The following is a 22,010-nucleotide window of genomic DNA, read 5'->3' on the forward strand; positions in this document are numbered from 1 at the left end:
TTTGTTTGTTTTTTTAAGTTTATTTACGTATTTTCAGAGAGACAGAGTGAGCTGAGTGGGAGGGGGGCAGAGAGAAAGAATCCCAAGCAGCCTCTGCACTGTCAGTGCGAACTGTGAGATCGTTTCTTTTTTTTTTTTTTTTTTTTTTTTTTAAATTTTTTTTTTCAATGTTTATTTATTTTTGGGACAGAGAGAGACAGAGCATGAACGGGGGAGGGGCAGAGAGAGAGGGAGACACAGAATCGGAAACAGGCTCCAGGCTCTGAGCCATCAGCCCAGAGCCCGACGCGGGGCTCGAACTCAGGGACCGCGAGATCGTGACCTGGCTGAAGTCGGACGCTTAACCGACTGCGCCACCCAGGCGCCCCGTGAGATCGTGACCTGAAACGAAATCAAGAGTTGGTTGTTTAACTGACTGAGCCACCCAGGCAGCCTGGTGTTAGTATTTTTTTTTTTTTAAGTTTTATTTATTTGTTTGTTTGTTTGCTTGTTTGTTTAGTGCAGCAAAGAGAAAGAGGGAGACAGACAAAACCATACAGGCTCTGCACTGACAGCTCAGAAGCCAGTGTGGGGCTTGAACTCATGAACTTCAAGATCATGACCTGAGCTGAAACTGAAAGTTGGATGCTCAACCAACAGAGTCACCCAGGTGCCCTGGTGTTCATATTTTTTTTGAATGAATGAATGAATGAATGAATGCTGGGAAATTTTTCACATTTTATATTGAACTGAAAGAAAAAGCAAGCTTCAAATTGATATGTACAGTCAAGTCCTAGTAATATTAATACTAATAAATATCTTAGTATATGTTTATATTTGTATGATATATAAAATTTGAATGAATCCATGAGAAAAATTTCAAGATGTATATTTTTATTGGGGCACCTGGCTGGCTCAATTGTTAAAGCATGTGATTCTTGATCTTGGGATTGTAAGTTCGAGCCCCACGTTGGGTGTAGAGATTACCTAAAAAATAAAATCTTAAAAAAAAATGTGCATTTTTATTGAGATATAATTGACATATAACATTGTGTAAGTTTAAGGTATATAATCTGTTGATTTAATACATTTATATATTGCAATATGATCACCACCACTGTAGTGTTAGCTGACACCTCTATCACATTGCATAAATATCAGTTCTTTTTTGTGATGAGAATACTTAAGGTCTAGTCTCTTAGCAACTTTGAAGTATATAACCCAGTGTATTGATTATCATCACTGTGCTGTGCATGAAATCTCCAGAACTTACTCATCTTCTAATTGCAAGTCTGTACCCTTTGGCCAACATCTCCCCATTCCTCTACCTACCCCACAAGCCCTGGTAAACACCACTCTGCTCTCTGCTTCTACAAGTTCACCTTTTTTTTTTTTTTAGATTCCACATATAAGTAATATCAGAATATTTGCCTTTCTCTGGTTGACTTATCTCACCTAACATAATGCCCTCAAGGTCATGTTGTCCCAAATAGCAGGATTTCCTTATTTCTCATGGCTGAATAACATGATGCATGTGTGTGTGTGTTATGTGTATACATATGTATATATATATATATATATATATATATACACACACATATATATAGTGGTATATGATACATATATGTAATACAATGTTATGTATATGTGTATATATGTATAAACATTATATATATATATATAAACATATATATAAACACATGTATATGCATTCTTTACCCATTCATTCATCCATTGATGGACATTTAGGTTGTTAGCTTTTTTTAATATCTTGGCTATTGTGAATACTGCTACAATAAACACAGAAGTTCAGGCATCTTTTCAATATCCTGTTTTCATTTCCCATGATATATTCTTAACTGAAAAAAGAGAAAGACTTTAAATGGTGTATAAAGTCAAGTACCATTTCTCTTACTATTAACATCAATAAAGTATCTTTACATATATACATATACATATAACCAGATCTAGAGAAATATACATCAATTATTAACAATGATTATCCCTGCTGATGGGATTTGGGGAAGTTTGCTTTCTACATTATCTATTTCAGCACAGTTTTAATTTTTTACACTAACCATGAACTTGAATCTCAAAAATATATATATTAAAAATAAAATCAAATAAACTAGGGATATTTAGAGTGGTAAAGATGCTGAAAGTCAATTAGGTAAAAGATTAAAACAGACATTAAGGGATATAAAATTATGATGAAATTAAAATGTGTGGGTAAAATGTTAAACTCACAGGTGGAGACTAAGAACAAAGAAGAGGGGGACTATGCCAGGTAACAGCTCTTCTGAGGGCAGAGGGGGAGCCTCTGAAAAACCCAGGCTTGCTCAAGCCTTTTGCAGAAGAGACAAGGCCCAGAGCGCTGTGCCTCTCTAACATAACCCACATCAGAAGGTACGGGCCCCTCTCGACTTTGAGGGTGAGAAAAAGGCTCCTGGCTCATAGTTCCACAATTTCAATTTCATGCACATTTGGACAGGCAGAGGGCCCTACAGCAGCCTGTTTCCAGTACACTTTTGCCCCTGCCATATGCCAAGGACCATGTGAGTCTCATTCCTTTCTGTGTCCAAAGTCCTTAATCCAGGGCCTGGCACATTATGAACCAACGGGAAGTGCTTGCTGCTTCTTTTGTAAGCTGTGGAGCCTGGATAGTGGCTGAGAGAGAAGGGGCTACACCAACCATGAGAGCTCAGCCTCTGCAGCCTGTGCAACTCACCTGGGGAGACTTGGAAGCCCTACCCCCAGAAATTCTGACTAAACTGATCTTGGATGGTGTCTAGGCATCAGCATTTGCTTTTCTTTTCTTTTTAAAAATTTTTAATGTTTATTTCTGAGAAAGAGAGAGAGGGCAGAGGAGGGGCAGAGAGAGGGAAACAGAGGATCTGAAGCGGGCTCTGCGCTGACAGCAGACTCTGACGTGGGGCTGGAACTCATGAACGATGAGGTCACCACCCGAGCCCAAGTACAACCACTGAGCCATCCAGGAGCCCCTAGGTATCAGCATTTTCAAGTATGTTTTAACTCTTTATTTTGACATAATTTCAAATGTACAGAGAAGTTAGAAAAATTGTATGAAAAGCCCTATATACCCTTCTCCCAGATTTGCCCATTGTTAACATTTTACCACATGTGCCTTATCATTCCTTTTTCTCTACACCCCCCCCCCACACACACATGCAGACACACATACACATATTCCTTTTCCCTCTGTATTTAAGTTTTAGGCATGATTCTCATTATCCCATAATACTTTAGTGTGTATTTCCTAAGAAAGCAAAGACTGTAGCCATAGTGCCATCATCAACCAGAAAATTAATAATGATTCAATAGTGCCTCCTAATCCACAGACCCTCATTCAAATTCTGAGTATTATCCCCATAATTTCCATTATGCATCCAGGATCCAGCCTAAGGTCAGGTGTTGGGTTTAGTTATGATTCTTCTTTAGCTTTGTTCAATAAGTAACTTTCTTAGATCTTCCTTGTCTTTAATTACCCTGTCATTTTTTAGAGTGCCTGGCTGGCTCTGTCAGTAGATCATGTGACTCTTGATCTCTGGGTCATGAGTTTCAGCCCCACGTTGGGTGGAGAGATTACTTACAAATAAATAAACAAATTTAAAACCCATCATTTTTTAAAATGCACGGGCTAGTTAATCATTTAATTATCCATTGGTTTGGGTTAGTCTGATATTTCATCATGGTATCTCTCCTTACCCACGTTTGTAAGAATACCATAGAAGTGACGCTGTGTTTCCCTTATTACATCATATGAGGGGCACGTGATTTGTCTCATTACTGATGATGACAACATTTGTCACTTGGTTAATGTGATGTTTGCCATATTTCTCCACTGTAAAATCAACTAATGAGTACTTTGTGTTCACTGATTAATAAGTAATTGATAGGGATATATTCTAAGACGTTTACTGTAAGGTAGAACTTTCTTTTCTCCCCATTTATTTGTATTGTGATGTGTTCATGTTCTCCTAGTTTAGTCTGAAGTTCATTCTTAACTATTAGTATTTGATATTCAGATTGGTTCAGAGTTTGCCAGCGGGAGCCCCTTTCAGCTGACTCCCGTTTCCTGTATTAGCTCTTCCTTACTCTGGCAAAACAAGGTCCCCCAAGCTCATCTTGTATTTACCTTGTGCTGGACCTACATGTCCCAGAAAGACATTTCTCTAAGGAGCACTAATCCCTTTTATCAGAGGAAGATATTAAGAAACCAAGATCTGTATGCTAAGTATTCTCGTTGCCACCAGGATGTCATTCTATCTAGACACCCTCTAAGAAAAGCCTGAGTCGCAATCTGTTTTACTGCTACATTTCTTCATTCTGCTCACAGAAACCCTCAAGGTAGCTCTCTGTGCCAGATATTTTCTATTTGTCTCACTCTAACCAGTTTACAGCCTTCTCCACCCTGCTCTCTGCCCAGGAGGTTGGATAGTATGGACTATGATGATCTGTTCTCAGGTCCAGTGGCACTGAGGACCTCTGGTTGCATTTAGCCAGGGAGAAGTCCCAGTAAGGAAAGAGAAGAGGAAAGCAAAGTCAGAGTATTTATTCCCTTGTTTCCTTCTGTGCAAAGTCTCCTGGAGCTGGCTGTGTCCCTGGACTAGAAGTCCTCATTTTTCTCAGGGCCACTAACTCTACACTGTTGTCTTTTCCCGGTTCCTAGCAACTATTCCCTCACCCCTTCAGGTGGTGAACCCCAGCTCCTAAATTCATTCCTTTTTAAATTTTTTTTGAACGTTTATTCATTTTTTTTTTTCAACGTTTATTTATTTTTGGGACAGAGAGAGACAGAGCATGAACAGGGGAGGGGCAGAGAGAGAGGGAGACACAGAATCGGAAACAGGCTCCAGGCTCTGAGCCATCAGCTCAGAGCCCGACGCGGGGCTCGAACTCACGGACCGCGAGATCGTGACCTGGCTGAAGTCGGACGCTTAACCGACTGCGCCACCCAGGCGCCCCAGTTTATTCATTTTTGAGACAGAGACAGAGCATGAATGGGGGAAGGTCAGAGAGAGAGGGAGACACAGAATCTGAAACAGGCTCCAGGCTCTGAGCTGTCAGCACAGAGCCCGACGTGGGGCTCGAACTCATGGACCGTGAGATCATGACAGGAGCCAAAGTCGGACGCCCAACCAACTGAGCCACCCAGGCACCCCTCATTCCTTTTTAAATAGACCCTCCTCAGAGCACTTGGGTGGCTTAATCAGCTAAGCGTCCAACTTCTGCGCAGGTCATGATCTCCTGGTTCATGGTTTTGAGCCCCACATCAGTCTCTGCACTGGTGGTGCAGAGCCTGCTCGGGATTCTCTTCCTCTGTCTCTCTGCCCCTTCCCCACTTGTGCTTTCTCTCAAAATAAATAAGTTAACTTCAAAAAAAAAAGAGGAAAAACAAAAACTAAATAAATCAATAGACCCTCCTCAAATTACCTGTGTTCAAATAGCCATCTGTTCATTGTTGGGACTCTGACTCATATCTTTTGGTTAAAAATATGGATGTTCCAAATTGCTCTCCCTTTTTTCCAGTGATTCAAGAAAACGAGGCTCTTTGTTTTGTTTTGTTTTTTTCAATATATGAAGTTTATTGTCAAATTGGTTTCCATACAATACCCAGTGCTCATCCCAAAATGTACCCTCCTCAGTACCCATCACCCACCCTCCCCTCCCTCCCACCCCCCATCAACCCTCAATTTGTTCTCAGTTTTTAAGAGTCTCTTATGCTTTGGCTCTCTTCCACTCTAACCTCTTTTTTTTTTTTTTTCCTTCCCTTCTCCTATGGGTTTCTGTTAAGTTTCTCAGGATCCACATATGAGTGAAAACATATGGTATCTGTCTTTCTCTGTATGGCTTATTTCACTTAGCATAACACTCTCCAGTTCCATCCACGTTGCTACAAAGGGCCATATTTCGTTCTTTCTCATTGCCACGTAGTACTCCATTGTGTATATAAACCACAATTTCTTTATCCATTCATCAATTGATGGACATTTAGGCTCTTTCCATAATTTGGCTATTGTTGAGAGTGCTGCTATAAACATTGGGGTACAAGTGCCCCTATGCCTCAGTACTCCTGGATCCCTTGGGTAAATTCCTAGCAGTGCTATTGCTGGGTCATAGGGTAGGTCTATTTTTAATTTTTTGAGGAACCTCCACACTGTTTTCCAGAGTGGCTGCACCAATTTGCATTCCCACCAACAGTGCAAGAGGGTTCCCAAAACGAGGCTCTTTGTAAAGCTGCAACTCAGGTAATAAAGCCTTCCTTCTCTGGGGTGGGGGTTGAAAACTTTTCCCATAGGGCCAGATAGTATTTTAAGCATTGAGTCTCTTTTACAGTCACTCTACTCTGCCATAGTATCACAAAAGCCGCCACAGACAACAGGCAAACAAAGAGCTTTCTGGAGACATTCAAACAATGCTCCCAACGTATTATCATTCAGTAATGTGATTGCGATAGGATTTTGCCAGGTATTCTTCATAAGGTGTACGAGTACATTATTTGTAAGCTCCATTTTACAGATTAGGAAACTGAAAATCATTGATGTTAATAGCTTGCTCTAAATCCCATAATTATGCAGTGGGGTAGTAGCAGTAATCCTCTGATGCCAAATTCTTTGCTCCCGCTATCATGCAGTTTCTTCGAACAAGGTATTCTAATGGCAGTGTTATTTTAGAGGGTGATAGGTTAGGGAGTGAGATTTTTGAGGCTAACAGGATTTGAGGGTTTCCTGGGAATCATATATATAGGTAGGCTTGATTCTAGACAGGCTGTATCGGGATCGTATATATTATGACAGTAAGACTCTGAGAAAGGGCAGAGTATGTAGAGAAAGAAGTGTGACGTTTGGGTTGTTTCCCTAAAGGGGTTCTTCTGATACCACAGAGCTGCTGAATCATTTTAAAGGCTATCTCACCTTTAAACCATTGTTTAAAGTTGTTACTGTTAAAGTTATTGTCAACCAGTTCAGTTATTGTTAACCAGTATGAGTTGGGCTTTCTGTCTTACAACTGGAAACATGCTAATAGACAGCCAGCCAGTCAGTGCTTCCTGTCTCTATTGACTGAGAAGCCAAAAGAGAATATTTAACAACCCTAAAGCTATTAAACGGCCTCATACCACAGGGGTAAGCTTATTTTCTCCTGATTTTGTTTTCTGAAATGTTGTAAGCTTCTCAGGAATAGGTCAAAGTCTTTGCATATTCAGGAAAACTTGTTAAATATTTTAAATTATCCAGATAGTATTTAGCTTGTGATATACTCAAGTACGTATGTTGTCTGAAAACTATTCAAAACATAGAGTAATAGGAGAGTGTCCAAAATTAAGCATTTTATCATCGTCGTCTTTTTTGTGGCTATTGTTTAAATGACAAGGTGCTAACTTTGTTATTTACAAAATTAATTTGGGAAGGAGATGATTGACAACGTTTTTAGTTTGTATGCAAGCAAAACAATGGCGATTCAGCTACAAGAATGCTGTTAACTGTTGCTTTCCAATAAGAAAAACGTGGGCACTCTGGGAAGAAAATATTCCAAATGTTTTTAATACTTTGTCTAGTCTCTGAAGTTCTCTTTGTTCCGTTGGAATGCCTAAGTCAATGAATTCAGTATTGATTTATTTCAAAGGCCCTAAGGCTTGAGGCTTTGAGAGACAATGAAAAGAACAAAAGAAAGATTTTTCATAGACTGCATTATGCCTCTAGGCATAGAAAATGTACAAGTGAAAAGCACATCAGAGACATCTTTGTTCTTTGTTAAAACATGTGGAAAATAACTCTATGGCCAGGGTGGAAAGGTATATTACTGATTAATGAAAGGATTTATAATTTAACCAGGATTTCTTTCTTTCTTTCTTTCTCTCTTTCTTTCTTTCTTTCTTTCTTTCTTTCTTTCTTTCTTTCTTTCTTTTTTTGTAAAGATTTTATTTTTAAGTAATCTCTATACCCAGCATGGGGCTCAGACTCACAACCCTGAGATCAAGAGTTGCATGTTCTCAGGCTGAACCAGCCAGGCGCCTCTAAACAGTACTTCTTAATTCCACCAAAGTTAACCTGAACTGCAATATCATGACCACATCGGTTTTCTATTGCATCCTGCATTCAGGTTGCACGCTTTGCCCTGCTCTAATTGCACAGGTCCCAGCTTGCACATACTGGGCTTTTGGTAAATAGTTCATGACTGACTGGCTGGCTGAATTAACGAGAGAGTGCAAACCTAATTTATGTATCTTCCTGATAGAAGTTTTACTTTCATACTGCCCAGTTAGACATGTTGAATATTTTGATTCTCTGTCTTCAATTACAAAACAGAAGTACGGAAGTACAAAGTAATGCGTTCTAAGAGTGTTTGTTGCTGCTGTTATTTAACACTTTACTTGAAATAATACATCGTCACCTTACCACAAAGAAAAATTTTAACATTTATTGAGTTCTTACTGTGTGCCAGGCAATGAGCTTTATTCTTTACGTGAAATGTAAAAATTCATCCTCACAACAGCTTTCTAAGTAGCTAGTATTCTCTTATTTTACAGATGAGAAAACTAAACTACTGGGTTGCCTCTCGAGTTGTGTAAAATATACATCCTTGCACAAAACATAAGTGAGGACATTAACAATCCTTTTACACTGGTTATTTACCCAAAGAATACAAAAACACTCATTTGAAAAGATACAAACACCCCTATGTTTATTGCAGCATTATTAACAATAGCCAAATTATGGAAGCAGCCCAAGTGTCCATCGATAGATGAAGGATAAAGAAGATGTGGTGTGTGTGTATATACAGTAAAATCTTGGTTCGCAAGCACAATTTGTTCCAGAAACATGCTGGTAATCCAAAGCACTTGTATATCAAAGCAAATTTCAAGAACCATTGGCTCGTTGGTGATCACGTAACATTTGACATCACGCACTACTTGCATTGCACGGCATCACTCGTTTACCAAGTTAAAATTTATTAGAAAATGTTTGCTCATCTTGCAGAACGCTTGCAGAACAAGTCACTCGCAATTTAAGGTTCTACATATATATATATATATATTAGAATATTAATCATAAAAAAGAATGAGATCTTGCCATTTGCAACAACATGGATGGACCTAGAGGGTATAATGCTAAGTGAAATAAGTCAGTTAGAGAAAGATAAATACCATATGATTTCACTCAGATGTGGAATTCAAGAAACAAAAAAATGAACAAGGGAACAAAACAGACAAACCCAAAACAGACTCTTGTTTTCAAAGTTTATTTATCTATTTTGAGAGAGACAGAGACAGCATGAGTAGGGGAGGGCCAGAGAGAGAGGGAGAGAGAGAAAGAATCCCAAGCAGGCTCTGAGGTCTCAGCACGGAGCCTGATGCAGGGCTCGAACCCACGAAGCTGTAAGATCATGACCTGAACCAAAACCGAGAGCGGGACACTTAACCTACTAAGCCGCACAGGTGCCTCAACAGACTTTTTCTTTTTTAACAGACTCTTTTTTTTTAATTTTTTTTTTATTTTTATTTTTTTTCAACGTTTATTTATTTTTGGGACAGAGAGAGACAGAGCATGAACGGGGGAGGGGCAGAGAGAGAGGGAGACACAGAATCGGAAACAGGCTCCAGGCTCTGAGCCATCAGCCCAGAGCCTGACGCGGGGCTCGAACTCACAGGCCGCGAGATCGTGACCTGGCTGAAGTCGGACGCTTAACCGACTGCGCCACCCAGGCGCCCCTTTTTTTTTTTTTTTTTTTTTAATTTTTTTTTTTTCCAACGTTTATTTATTTTTTTTGGGACAGAGAGAGACAGAGCATGAACGGGGAAGGGGCAGAGAGAGAGGGAGACACAGAATCGGAAACAGGCTCCAGGCTCTGAGCCATCAGCCCAGAGCCCGACGCGGGGCTCGAACTCACGGACCGCGAGATCGTGACCTGGCTGAAGTCGGACGCTTAACCGACTGCGCCATCCAGGCGCCCCATGGCGCCCCTTTTTTAACAGACTCTTAACTGTAGAGAACAAACTGGTGGTTACCAGAGGGGAGGTGAGTGGGGGGATGGATGAAATAGGTGAAGGGGATGAGTACATTTGTGGTGATGAGCACTGAGTAATGGGTAGAATTGTTGAATCATTATATTGTACACCTGAAACTAATATAACATTGTATGTTAACTACATAAAAATGTAAAATAAAATTTAAAAGATCTGGCTTTTAGATCATTTCCCCTAGTTTTCTCCATTTAACTTGCTTCCAATTCAATTCTCAAAGTCCAATTTCTGTTTCACCTTCATTAGCTCTTCCTAATCTGACCAATCATTCAAGGTCCATTTTTAATTATTAAATTACTAGAAGTCTCTAATGCACTTGGTTTGCTGGTATTTCCCTACACATCACTGTTTCTCATTCATCCTATAATCCTTGGTTCTAGTGTCATCTCCTTCAGGAAATTTTTGTGTCTTATCCTCCTGCTGCCTTCTTAAAAAAAAAAAATAATACTTTTACAAAGAGATTTTTTTTTTAAGATTTTATTTTTAAGTAATCTCTACACCCAACATGGGGCCTGAACTCACAACCCCAAGATCAAGAGTCACACGCTCTACCAGCTGAGCCAGCCAGGCACCTCTACAAAGAGATTCTTTATTGAGTGACAGTATTCCCTCTGGTCTTTTAATGTAACAAATACTCCTAATTCATTCAAAAAACTTTCAATTACAATAGTTCAATCTGTGTCCTTTCAGTTACAACAACTCTTCAGGAATGCAATTTTTGTACATGAGAAAAGAAGTATAAGTTATTGCTTCATTAATGATATTTTTATATTTGAAAGAGATACAACTGCTTGAACTTAAAAACAAATTAATACTCCTCATTTGTTTAAATCATAACTATAGAAACTTAACTATAAATATATGTATTTAAGATTTTTAGCATGAAAATTAAATAAATCCCCATATACCTATCACCCAGCTTCAAAAATTATCAAAACTTTCTAATCTACAAACATTGTGAAATGTTGGTAACAAAAAAGATGCCCATATAATTTATTATTCAAACCAGGACACTTTTGAGAGTGAGAAGGAGTGTTATTAATAATTCTACCAGGACAGCAGGCATAAGCCAAAACTGTACTGGGGAAGCCAGGGCTTGTAGTCACCGTAGAACAAATTCACTTTTGTAATATTTAAGGTATTTAAAAATATACCCAGATGTAAGAATATATAGGACAAGATAGTTGTGATGTAGAAGAAGACACACATCTCTTGTTAAATAGTTTTCTTTACTCATCGTTGTCCTGGACAGAATGTTTGCATTCTGTTTGCATCACCTCAAAATTCATATGTTGAAGCCCTAACTCCTAATGTGATGATATTTGGAAGTAGGGCCTTTGGGAGGTAATTAGGTCATGAGGATGAAGCCTCATGAGATTTGTGTCTTCTAAGAAGAGACACAGATCTCTCTCTGTCTCACTGTCTCTTGCTTGCTCTTTCTCTTTCTTTGTCTCCATGTCATATGAGGATACAGTGAAAAGATGACCCTCTATGAACCAGGAAGTGAGCCCTCAACAAGGAACAGAACTGACTGGCACATTCATCTTAGAGTTTCCAGCCTCCAGAACTGTGACAAATATGTCTGCTGTTTAAGCCACTTAATCTATGATATTTTGTTATGGCAGCCTGAGTGGGCGAAGACAATCATGTTGAGTAGAATCTATATGGGCTTGTACTACTCTGAGGCAGAATTAAATAAAACGAGTATTTTTTTTTAAATTTTTTTTTCAACGTTTATTTATTTTTGGGACAGAGAGAGACAGAGCATGAACGGGGGAGGGGCAGAGAGAGAGGGAGACACAGAATCGGAAACAGGCTCCAGACTCTGAGCCATCAGCCCAGAGCCCGACGCGGGGCTCGAACTCACAGACCGCGAGATCGTGACCTGGCTGAAGTCGGACGCTTAACCGACTGCGCCACCCAGGTGCCCCTAAAACGAGTATTTTAAGAGCATGTATTTGGCAATAAATCTATTACTATAATCTAGCAGCAATGTAGTAATACTGACTCTGGCACAGCAGTTGAAGAGCACGGGAGGAGACAAACCTAAGTGTGTGGCTGATGCCTGCTGGTTGCCAGCATTCTGAACGTGTTCCTCAGCCCCTCCGAGGCCCCTTTCCTTCCTTCAGCCCATAAAATGGGGATAATAATGGGACTTCTTTTACAGGGCGTTTATGAGGACCAAAGGGTAGTGCGGCTAAGACACACAGCCTGTTGCCTGACACATGTAGGTACTTTGTCTCTCTTCTTTCCTCTTCTTCCTCTTCTCCTCCACAGGGACAGCCGCAGCACAGCCCTGGGCTGGAGACTTTGTAGGGAAGCTCGAGCAGAAGAACCAGGGCTGCTCCAGGGCCAAGACATGCACCCAAGACACTCACCACATACCAGGGACAATACAGTGTCAGGTCGTTTCTTGTCCTAGTCAGAGGTACCATAACTCGAGCATTTAAAAAAAATTTTTTTTAACGTTTATTTATTTTTGAGACAGAGAGAGACAGAGCATGAACGGGGGAGGGTCAGAGAGAGGGAGACACAGAATCGGAAACAGGCTTCAGGCTCTGAGCTGTCACCACAGAGCCTGACGCGGGGCTCAAACTCACGGACCGCGAGATTATGACCTGAGCCAAAGTCGGCTGCTTAACCGACTGAGCCACCCAGGCGCCCCAGATAACTCGAGCATTTAAAATTACAACCTTCTTTGCAATCAAAGGCTCATGAGATCTGAATGTATCAATTAGAAGTAAAATAGGGGTATTGTTTACCTCAGAGAAGTCCTGTGAGGAGTCAAATAACTCCTGTACGGGGAGTCGCGCAGCTGGGTCTGGTTCACGGTAGGCCTCAAAATGGTGATTACATTACAAATTTGCCTCTCCTGGAAAACTTCTGAGAGGGCACAGAGAATGGAGAAGAAGCAAATCTTCAATTCCCCACATCAGCCCATAGACGATTCTTTCTGAACAACCACCAAATTCTTAAATTAGCTCAGAGGAATAGGTCAATAGTTAGATGTAAAAGATCCACTCTTGGGGCACCTGGCTGGCCCAGTCGGTTAAGCTTCGGACTCTTGATTTCTTGATTTCTGCTCAGGTCATGATCCCGGGGTTGTGGGATGGAGCCCCCATGCTCAGCGTGGAGCCTGCTTGGGATTCTTTCTCTCTCTCTCTCTCTCTCCCTCTCTCTCAATCTCTCTCTGTCCCCACCCCCTTTCCCTAACTTGCACTCTTTCTGTCCCTAAAAATATAATAAATAAATAATAAAGAAAGAAAGAAAATCTTAAAAAAATAAAAGATCCATTCTTGACCAAATGTCAACAAACAGAATAACAGAAATGTTATTAAAGAAAGTTTCTCTTACAAGGTATGCATCAATTATTAAATTTCCATAGTTTATCATTGTTGTCAGTAAAAATTTTTTTCGTGTGAAATACCTAGCAAATGTTTCATTTTTGTCAGTGATGTATTGTGAGAAAAACGATAGCATTTTGTTCTTTATCATTGTGTTGATGGTACATTGGAGTGCTTCACAAACCTGTAAGTGCTGTTATCCAGTCACTGGTACAGACACAAGTAAAGATAAATCTTCTCGAAGGAAATTAGCTGAAGCCAGCGGGCCATTACCTAACCCTTCTGGAACACTTTACTGTGGTCATACAGAGAGAGAACTGAAAGATGGACAATTAAGATCTGGCAACATGCAAAAGGTAATCCTCCAGAGTAAAGCTGTTTGTTATATCACTCCTTTATTCTTCAGTAGATAATATAGTACTATTGAGTTACATGAAGAGCTAAGCAAAAAATTTACCAGATATAAGTACCTTAAGAATTATAAATATAGAATTACAGTGCAGAAGCGTCTTCTGTATATAAACAGAAGGGCCATGTTGGCATTGGAGTCGAGGCATGAATTGTTTTCAAAGCCACAAACATGGACAAACTGGAGAAGAAAAGCTGCAGAGAGAGCGTGAAGCTTCAAGTTCAATCGGATAAATAATGGCCTCATTATCCACGTATTGCACAGGATAGAATACTTTCTCTGTTTCATACGTGGCTTTGCCTGACCCCTTCCACCTCTGAGATACGGTGTTTTTCCAAATCCTCCCGAAGCTGTACTGCCAGCCACTGACGCGGACAGGAACTCATAGGGCTTCTGGAGGCTCAGTTCCTCTCACTGGTCTGGAGTTCAGTTTCTGGATTCCCTGAGTGACACGTGGTTTCAGAGCCCCAGGTCAAAGACACGTTTTCTTCCACGTCTGTAAGGTACTTTGTGCACTTTTCTTTTTTTTTTTTTTTTTGTGCACTTTTGAATATGCACGTGCAATCTGAACATGACTGGGGAGCCATGATTCAAATTGTTCTCAAAGGTCAAAGGGCACTCAGCCAACTCAGCACCTGACCAGCAGCCCCAGCAAGGCAGAGTTCTTTCTTCCCTCTCTTCCTCTTTCTCTCACTTCCTCCCATGTTTCCTTCCCTCTCTCCTCCCTAGAATATTCTCATCCTGACTGTAGGTGCAGAGAACAGCCTGAGAGAAGTGTTAGCAGTGGCAAATGGCCCTAGGACCTGATCACCTAAAATGGTCTCCTTTTAGCTCTTTCTAAATTAAAAAAAAAAAAAAAAATCAACAGTGTTCAAGAGAGAAATTGTGGTCCCTTTATTCTCAGCAACGGAAGCTGGGAGTTATGCTGTTCCGTGGGATTTCCTTGTACTCCCTCCCTGAGGCCTCTTTTCCCTGCAGCCTTCTTCATTTTGTCTCTCCTTTCCCTTTCTCTTCTCTGATTCTTCCCTTTTCCTGAGGTCCCACATTTGCAGACACCTCAAATGCTTGTGTGTTCTTCCTTCCCTTCCAGGTTTCCTCTGCACCAGATGTAAATGGCACCAGCATTTTTACCAGAAAGAAAGCTGCTTTAAAAACTGGCAAAAACAAGCAATGAAAAGAGATAACGTTTAATGACTTAGCACACTTATTATTGGGGGACTTGTTTGTATGTTTCTCTGAATTCCAACCTTTAGTGAAATGGTCTCATCCATTTTTAGTGAGGAAAACTTGATTTGCTTCAGCAGAACTCATCTCTATAGCAGTCATTATTGCTTGAATTCAGTAAGTAGGCTGAACATCCAAACTTTAAATATGTCTTAATGTTTCTTTATTTTGGAGAGGTGCAGAGACAGAGGGAGACACAGAATCCAAAGCAGGCTCCAGGCTCTGAGCTGTCAGTACAGTTGGGCCCCTGAGTCTCCAAACTTGAAAATTTTTATATAGGGATTCCTGGGTGGCTCAGTTGGTTGAGCATCAGACTTGGGCTGAGGTTATGATCTCATGATTCCTGAGTTCCAGCCCTGCTTTGGGTCTGTGCTGTCAGAAGGGAGCCTGCTTCAGATCCTCTCTACCCTCCCACCTCTCTCTGCCCTTCCCCTGCTTGCGTGCTCTCTCTCTCTCTCTCAAAAATGAATATTAAAAAAATTTAAAGCAAAGTTTCAACCTCAGTCAATAGTTTCATGAACTAATAGTAAATAAGATACAGCAACTGAAGTGGAGTCAACAACTCCATTACAAAAGACTCAGGAAAGAATTCCAAACGACTAAATGTGCTAATTATCCTTCTCAGTAGGTGCAGCAATCCCCACTGGGCTTCAGTCTGACACATACACTTTTGTATTTTTATATTGTTTGTTTCGGAAATTCCCTCAGGGACAAAATGCATTGGGTCTTTAATTCTTTGTAACAACTGGTACCATGCCAGGTAGATACTAAGTTTTTCTTTTTTTTTTTTTTTTAATTTTTTTTCAACGTTTATTTATGTTTGGGACAGAGGGAGACAGAGCATGAACGGGGGAGGGGCAGAGAGAGAGGGAGACACAGAATCGGAAACAGGCTCCAGGCTCTGAGCCATCAGCCCAGAGCCTGATGCCGGGCTCGAACTCACGGACCGCGAGATCGTGACCTGGCTGAAATCGGACGCTTAACCGACTGCGCCACCCAGGCGCCCCGATACTAAGTTTTTCTTGAAGGTGATCAGTTGGGTAGTAGATAATAAATACGGCTTCTGAGCTCAAGACAATGCACAAAATAAACTCAAGTCTGATCCTTACTTATCAAATGTCGTCGCCACAATCAATGTGATAACCACGCCTAAAAATGAGGCACGCCTGCTCATACCAAATGGCTACATTGCTTCTGGGTACAGAGCAAAGATGGAGAACGTGGATTCTGATTACGAGGTGCCCGAGCTGAGAAGCCTCCGTTCCCTCATTTGTTAAACAGGCCGGTGTGGTAGACAGAATGACTCCTCCAAGAGTCCACTTCCTAATCCCCAGAACCTGTGAGTGTGTTACCCCACACGGCAAACAGGACTTTGCAGCCGTGACTAAGGATCTTGAGATGGGGAGATTATCTAGGTGGGTGCCATGTAATCACTAAGGTCCTGAAACAGGAAAGAGGGAGGCAGGAAACTGAAAGATGGTACAGCAGAAGCAGAGGTCAGAGCGAGGCAGGGGCCTCTAACTAAGGAAAGCGAGTGTTCCCTAGAAGCTGGAAAGTGCATGGACGTTAAGCCACTAAAATTCTGGTTATGTGCTACAACACTAATAGTAAACTAATACAGTACGTTCGTTAATGCCTTTCTTATAGGGTTGTGTAAGGATTAAATGAAAACAGTTATGGGAAGACTCAGCACAGTGCCTGATATATAGAAAGAACGGAATAAATGCTGTTACCAGTCGACACAGCATCACCCGTAACCCCACTGAGTTCTTCCAGAGCTCCCTGCAAAATGTAAGGAAAAAAGACAAAGTATTTAAGACCAGAGAGAGGAAGCTAGAATTCATCAAGCTAGGTTGGCATTTTACACACTGAAATGCCCATTAGCCTGGGAGGTGGGGCTCCCTAAACTCGGAGAGGTTAAGTAAACTGCCTACTATCATACAGCTAGTAAGGTGTTAAATGCTGATTCAAATCCCAGTCTGTCTGAATTAAAAGCCCATGATTTTTCTAGCATTCCTTTAGACTTTATAATAACAATAACAATAATAATAATAATAATAATAATAATAATAAAAGGGGGCACCTGGGTGGCTTAGTTGGTTAAGGGTCCGACTTCAGCTCAGGTCATGATTTCATGGTTCGTGGGTTCGAGCCCCACGTCAGGCTCTGTGCTGAGAGCTCAGAGCCTGGAGCCTGCTTCAGATTCTCTCACTTTCTCCCTCTGCCCCTCCCCCGCTTTTGCCTCTCCTCTCTCTCTCAAAAGTAAACATTAAAAAAATTAAAAAACAAAGAAAAAAGTGATACTTCTATCTTGAAACACGTGTGTTAAGAAGACATTTTGGGGCGCCTGGGTGGCTCAGGCGCCTGACTTCGACTCAGGTCATGATCTCGAAGTTTGTGAGTTCGAGCCCCACGTAGGGCTCTGTGCTGACAGCTCAGAGCCTGGAGCCTGCCTCAGAATCTGTCTCCTCCTCTCTCTGCCCCTCCCCTGCTCATGCTCTGTCTCTCTCTGTCTCTCAAGGAGTTGGAAAAAGAACAGCAAATAAAACCCAAAACCAGCAGAAGACAGGAAATAATAAAGATTAGAGCAGAAATTAATGCTATCGAAATAAAAAAAACCCAGTAGAACAGATCAATGAAACCAGAAGCTGGTTCTTTGAAAAAATTAACAAAATTGATAAACCACTAGCCAGTTTGATCCCAAAGGAAAAGGAAAGTACCCAAATAAATAAAATCAAGAATGAAAGAGGAGAGATCACAACCAACACAACAGAAATAAAAACAATAATAACAGAATATTATGAGCAGTTATATGCCAATAAAATGGGTAATCTGGAAGAAATGGACAAATTCCTAGAAACATATACACTGCCAAAACTGAAACAGGAAGAAATAGAAAATTTGAACAGACCCATAACCAGTAAGGAAATCGAATTAGTAATCAAAAATCTGCCAAAAAACAAGAGTCCAGGGCTAGATGGCTTTCCAGGGGAATTCTACCAAACATTTAAGGAAGAGTTAACACCTATTCTCTTGAAGCTGTTCCAAAAAAGAGAAATGGAAGGAAAACTTCCAAACTTTTTCTAGGAGGCCAGCATTACCTTGATTCCAAAACCAGACAGAGACCCCACTAAAAAGGAGAACTATAGACCATTTTCCCTGATGAACATAGATGCAAAAATCCTCAACAAGATATTAGCCAACCGGATCCAACAATACATTAAAAAAATTATTCACCACAACCAAGCAGAATTTATACCTGGGATTAAGGGCTGATTCATTATCTGCAAAACAATTAATGTGATTCATCACATCGATAAAAGAAAGGACAAGAACCATATGATCTTCTCAATAGATGCAGAGAAAGCATTTGACGAAATACAGCATCATTTCTTGATAAAAACCCTCAAGAAAGTAGGGATAGAAGGATCATACCTTGAGATCATAAAAGCCATATATGAACGACTCAATGCTAATATCATCCTCAATGGGGAAAAACTGAGAGCTTTCCCCCTAAGATCAGGAACAAGACAGGGATGTCCACTCTCGCCACTGTTATTCAACATAGTATTGGACGTCTTAGCCTCTGCAATCAGACAACACAAAGAAGTAAAAGGCATCCAAATCAGCCAGGAGGAGGTCAAACTTTCACTCTTCACAGATGACATGATACTTTGGTAAAACCCCAAAGATTCCACCAAAAAACTGCTAGAATTGATTCATGAATTCAGCAAATTTGCAGGATATAAAATCAATGCACAGAAATTGGTTGCATTCCTATACACCAACAATGAAGTAACAGAAAGAGAAATAAAGGAATCGATCCCATTTACAATTGCACCAAAAACCATAAAATACCTAGGAATAAATCTAACCAAAGAGGTGAAAAATCTACACACTGAAAACTATGGAAAGCTTATGAAAGAAATTGAAGAAGACACAAAAAAATTGGAAAAAGATTCCATGCTCCTGGATAGGAAAAACAAATATTGTTAAAATATCGATACTACCCAAAGCAATCTACATATCCAATGCAATCCCTATCAAAGTAACACCAGCATTCTTCACAGAGCTAGAACAAATAATCCTAAAATGTGTATGGAACCAGAAAAGACCCCAAATAGCCAAAGCAATCTTGGAAAAGAAAACCAAAGCAGGAGGCATCACAATCCCAGACTTCAAGCTATACTACAAAGCTGTAATCATCAAGACAGTATGGTACTGGCACAAGAACAGACGCTCAGATCAACGGAACAGAATAGAGAACCCAGAAATGGACCCACAAACGTATGGCCAACTAATCTTTGACAAAGCAGGAAAGAATATCCAATGGAATAAAGACAGTCTCTTCAGCAAGTGGTGCTGAGAAAACTGTGACATGCAGAAGAATGAACCTGGACCACTTTCTTACACTATACACAAAAATAAACTCAAAATGGGTGAAAGGCCTCGATGTAAGACAGGAAGCCATCAAAATACTTGAGGAGAAAGCAGGAAAAAACCTCTTTGATCTTGCCCGCAGCAACTTCTTACTCAACATGTCTCCAGAGGCAAGGGGAACAAAAGCAAAAATGAACTACTGGGGCCTCATCAAGATAAAAAGCTGCACAGCAAAGGAAACAATCAGCAAAACTAAAAGGCAACCGACAGAATGGAAGAAGATATTTGCAAATGACATATAAGATGAAGGGTTCGTATCCAAAATCTATAAAGAACTTATCAAACTCAACACCCAAAAAACAAATAATCCAGTGAAGAAATGGGCAAAAGACATGAATAGACACTTCTTCAAGGAAGACATCCAGATGGCCAACTGACACATGAAAAAATGCTCAATATCACTCATCATCAGGGAAATACAAATCAAAACCACAATGAGATACTACCTTACACCTGTCAGAATGGCTTACATTAACAACTCAGGCAACAACAGATGTTGGCGAGGATGTGGAGAAAGAGGATCTCTTTTGCATTGTTGGTGGGAATGCAAGCTGGTGCAGCCACTCTGGAAAACAGTATGGAGGTTCCTCAAAAAACTAAAAATAGAACTACCCTACAACCCAGCAGTTGCACTACTAGGCATTTATCCACGGAATACAGGTGTGCTGTTTCGAAGGGACATGTTTATAGCAGCACTATCAACAATGGCCAAAATACGGAAAGAGCCCAAATGTCCATCGAGGGATGACTGGATAAAGAAGATGTGGTGTATATATATACAATGGAGTATTACTCGCCAATCAAAAAGAATGAAATCTTGCCATTTGCAACTACGTGGATGGAACTGGAGGGTATTATGCCAAGTGAAATTAGTCAGAGAAAGACAAAAATCATATGACTTCACTCACATGAGGACTTTAAGAGACAAAACAGATGAACATAAGGGAAGGGAAACAAAAATAACATAAAAACAGGGAGGGGGACAAAACAGAAGAGACTCATAAATATGGAGAACAAACTGAGAGTTGCTGGAGGGGTTGTTGGAGGGGGGATGGGCTAAACGGGTAAGGGGCACTAAGGAATCTACTCCTGAAATCATTGTTTCACTATAGGCTAACTAATTTGGATGTAAATTTTAAAAAATCAAAAATAAAATTAAAAAAAAAAGAAGACATCTTAATATACCTTCACTATCAAATAATTATTTACTACTCATTTTGTGTGGAATCCTGTCCCAAGTTCATAATACAATGCTATGGTGACTGTGACTTTGCCAGCTCTGCAGGGAAAACAAGAGTGGTAGTGGTCATAGTAATAATAATTCCTTATTGTATCTGTAAAGCACTTTTAAAACTTAAAAATACTTTCAAAAATAGATGCTTTCAAGAGTCTCATGATTTCTCAAAGGCAAGTTTTACTACTTCCTTTTTGATGAGAACTCTGGGGATGACAGGCTGCTTTGCCCCAGGCACATGCCTAAATGACATACCCGAAATACATCTCCTGATTGAAAATGTCATGCCTTGTCCATTACCCTGGTCTCTGGGAGTGTCCTTCCCAACATGGTCTGAAAAGTGGCTTGCAAACCACTTCTAGCAGAGTGCCTCGGCTGTGGGCAGCTGGCACATGTGCATTAGGCAGTGAGTCCGGAAACAGTGTGCTGAGCTCTGGAGTTATTTTGAGGTCAAAAGCCAGATCTTATGCTGCACATTAAGCTTCCACAGAGGGAACTGGAGATTACTTCGATGGGGTTTGGAGTCAAGTTTTGCTGAAGGTCATTGTATTGTGTAGCCTGCTTGAAACTGTATTCTGGGTAATAGCTGCAAATTCTTCACATAATTATGTTAGGCTCTTCTATTTTATTTTTAGTTGCAGTGGTGTAAAAAAAAAATAACCAACATTTCCCTTTGACGTTTTCCTGTACAAACGTAGTAGTGTCTCTTCTCTCTCCAAGTTTGATAGCCTGTATTCATTTGTTTCCAGGAATTTTTCTTTATACAATATAAATTCATTCCCACAGACTTGAGATAATTACACTTTAGGCAGCCCTCTTCCTTTGTAATTATTTACCAGTTTCTTATCCTTTTCTCAGGATGTACATAATTAGTCAAATAAATACACTTAATACTCCCCTCATTTTCATATAAGTTTACATGCTGTTTTAAATGTGCAAAAATTGTTCAGAGGACTCCTAATTTTGCATTCACTTATTTATGATTGTAAGTATTATTGTAGGATCCCACTGATGTTTCGCATACGTTTAATTCTCATTAAAAAATAATATTTAAATTTAAAATTCAGTGAAATTTGTGTTTGGTTTTATTTTGAAATATAGTCATATTTCCAATCTCCTCCTCCCTTCCTACTTATATGCCATGCATTCATTAATACAAACTGTCTGATTTCTCAGCAATTTTATTTTTAGAAGTTTTGAATAGATTAAGGATTAAAATGGTAGAATAAGACAGATGACATTTTACTACACATACACCCATTGTGGCTCATCGCAATGATAATATACAGTGAAGCATTTTATAAACAAGCTACTGTATGTTATTCATTCTAAGACAGA

The 22,010-nt window shown here is 40.1% G+C and overlaps 1 long non-coding RNA gene across 2 annotated transcripts in view; it reads left to right on the top strand.

Moving 5' to 3' along the window:
• Positions 1 to 1,914: 1,914 nt before the first annotated feature.
• Positions 1,915 to 22,010, top strand: part of LOC123586005 — a 32,106-nt gene continuing 12,010 nt past the window's right edge. The window contains exon 1 of one of the 2 annotated variants that reach the window (XR_006706533.1): positions 1,915 to 3,001. This is a non-coding gene — a long non-coding RNA (uncharacterized LOC123586005). Of the gene's footprint in view, positions 3,002 to 13,309; positions 15,116 to 22,010 lie in introns of those variants that run through there. The other variant, XR_006706532.1, reaches the window with a different exon arrangement.

The sequence above is a fragment of the Leopardus geoffroyi genome, chromosome C3 (genome assembly GCF_018350155.1).
Source record: "Leopardus geoffroyi isolate Oge1 chromosome C3, O.geoffroyi_Oge1_pat1.0, whole genome shotgun sequence".
NCBI lineage: Eukaryota > Metazoa > Chordata > Mammalia > Carnivora > Felidae > Leopardus > Leopardus geoffroyi.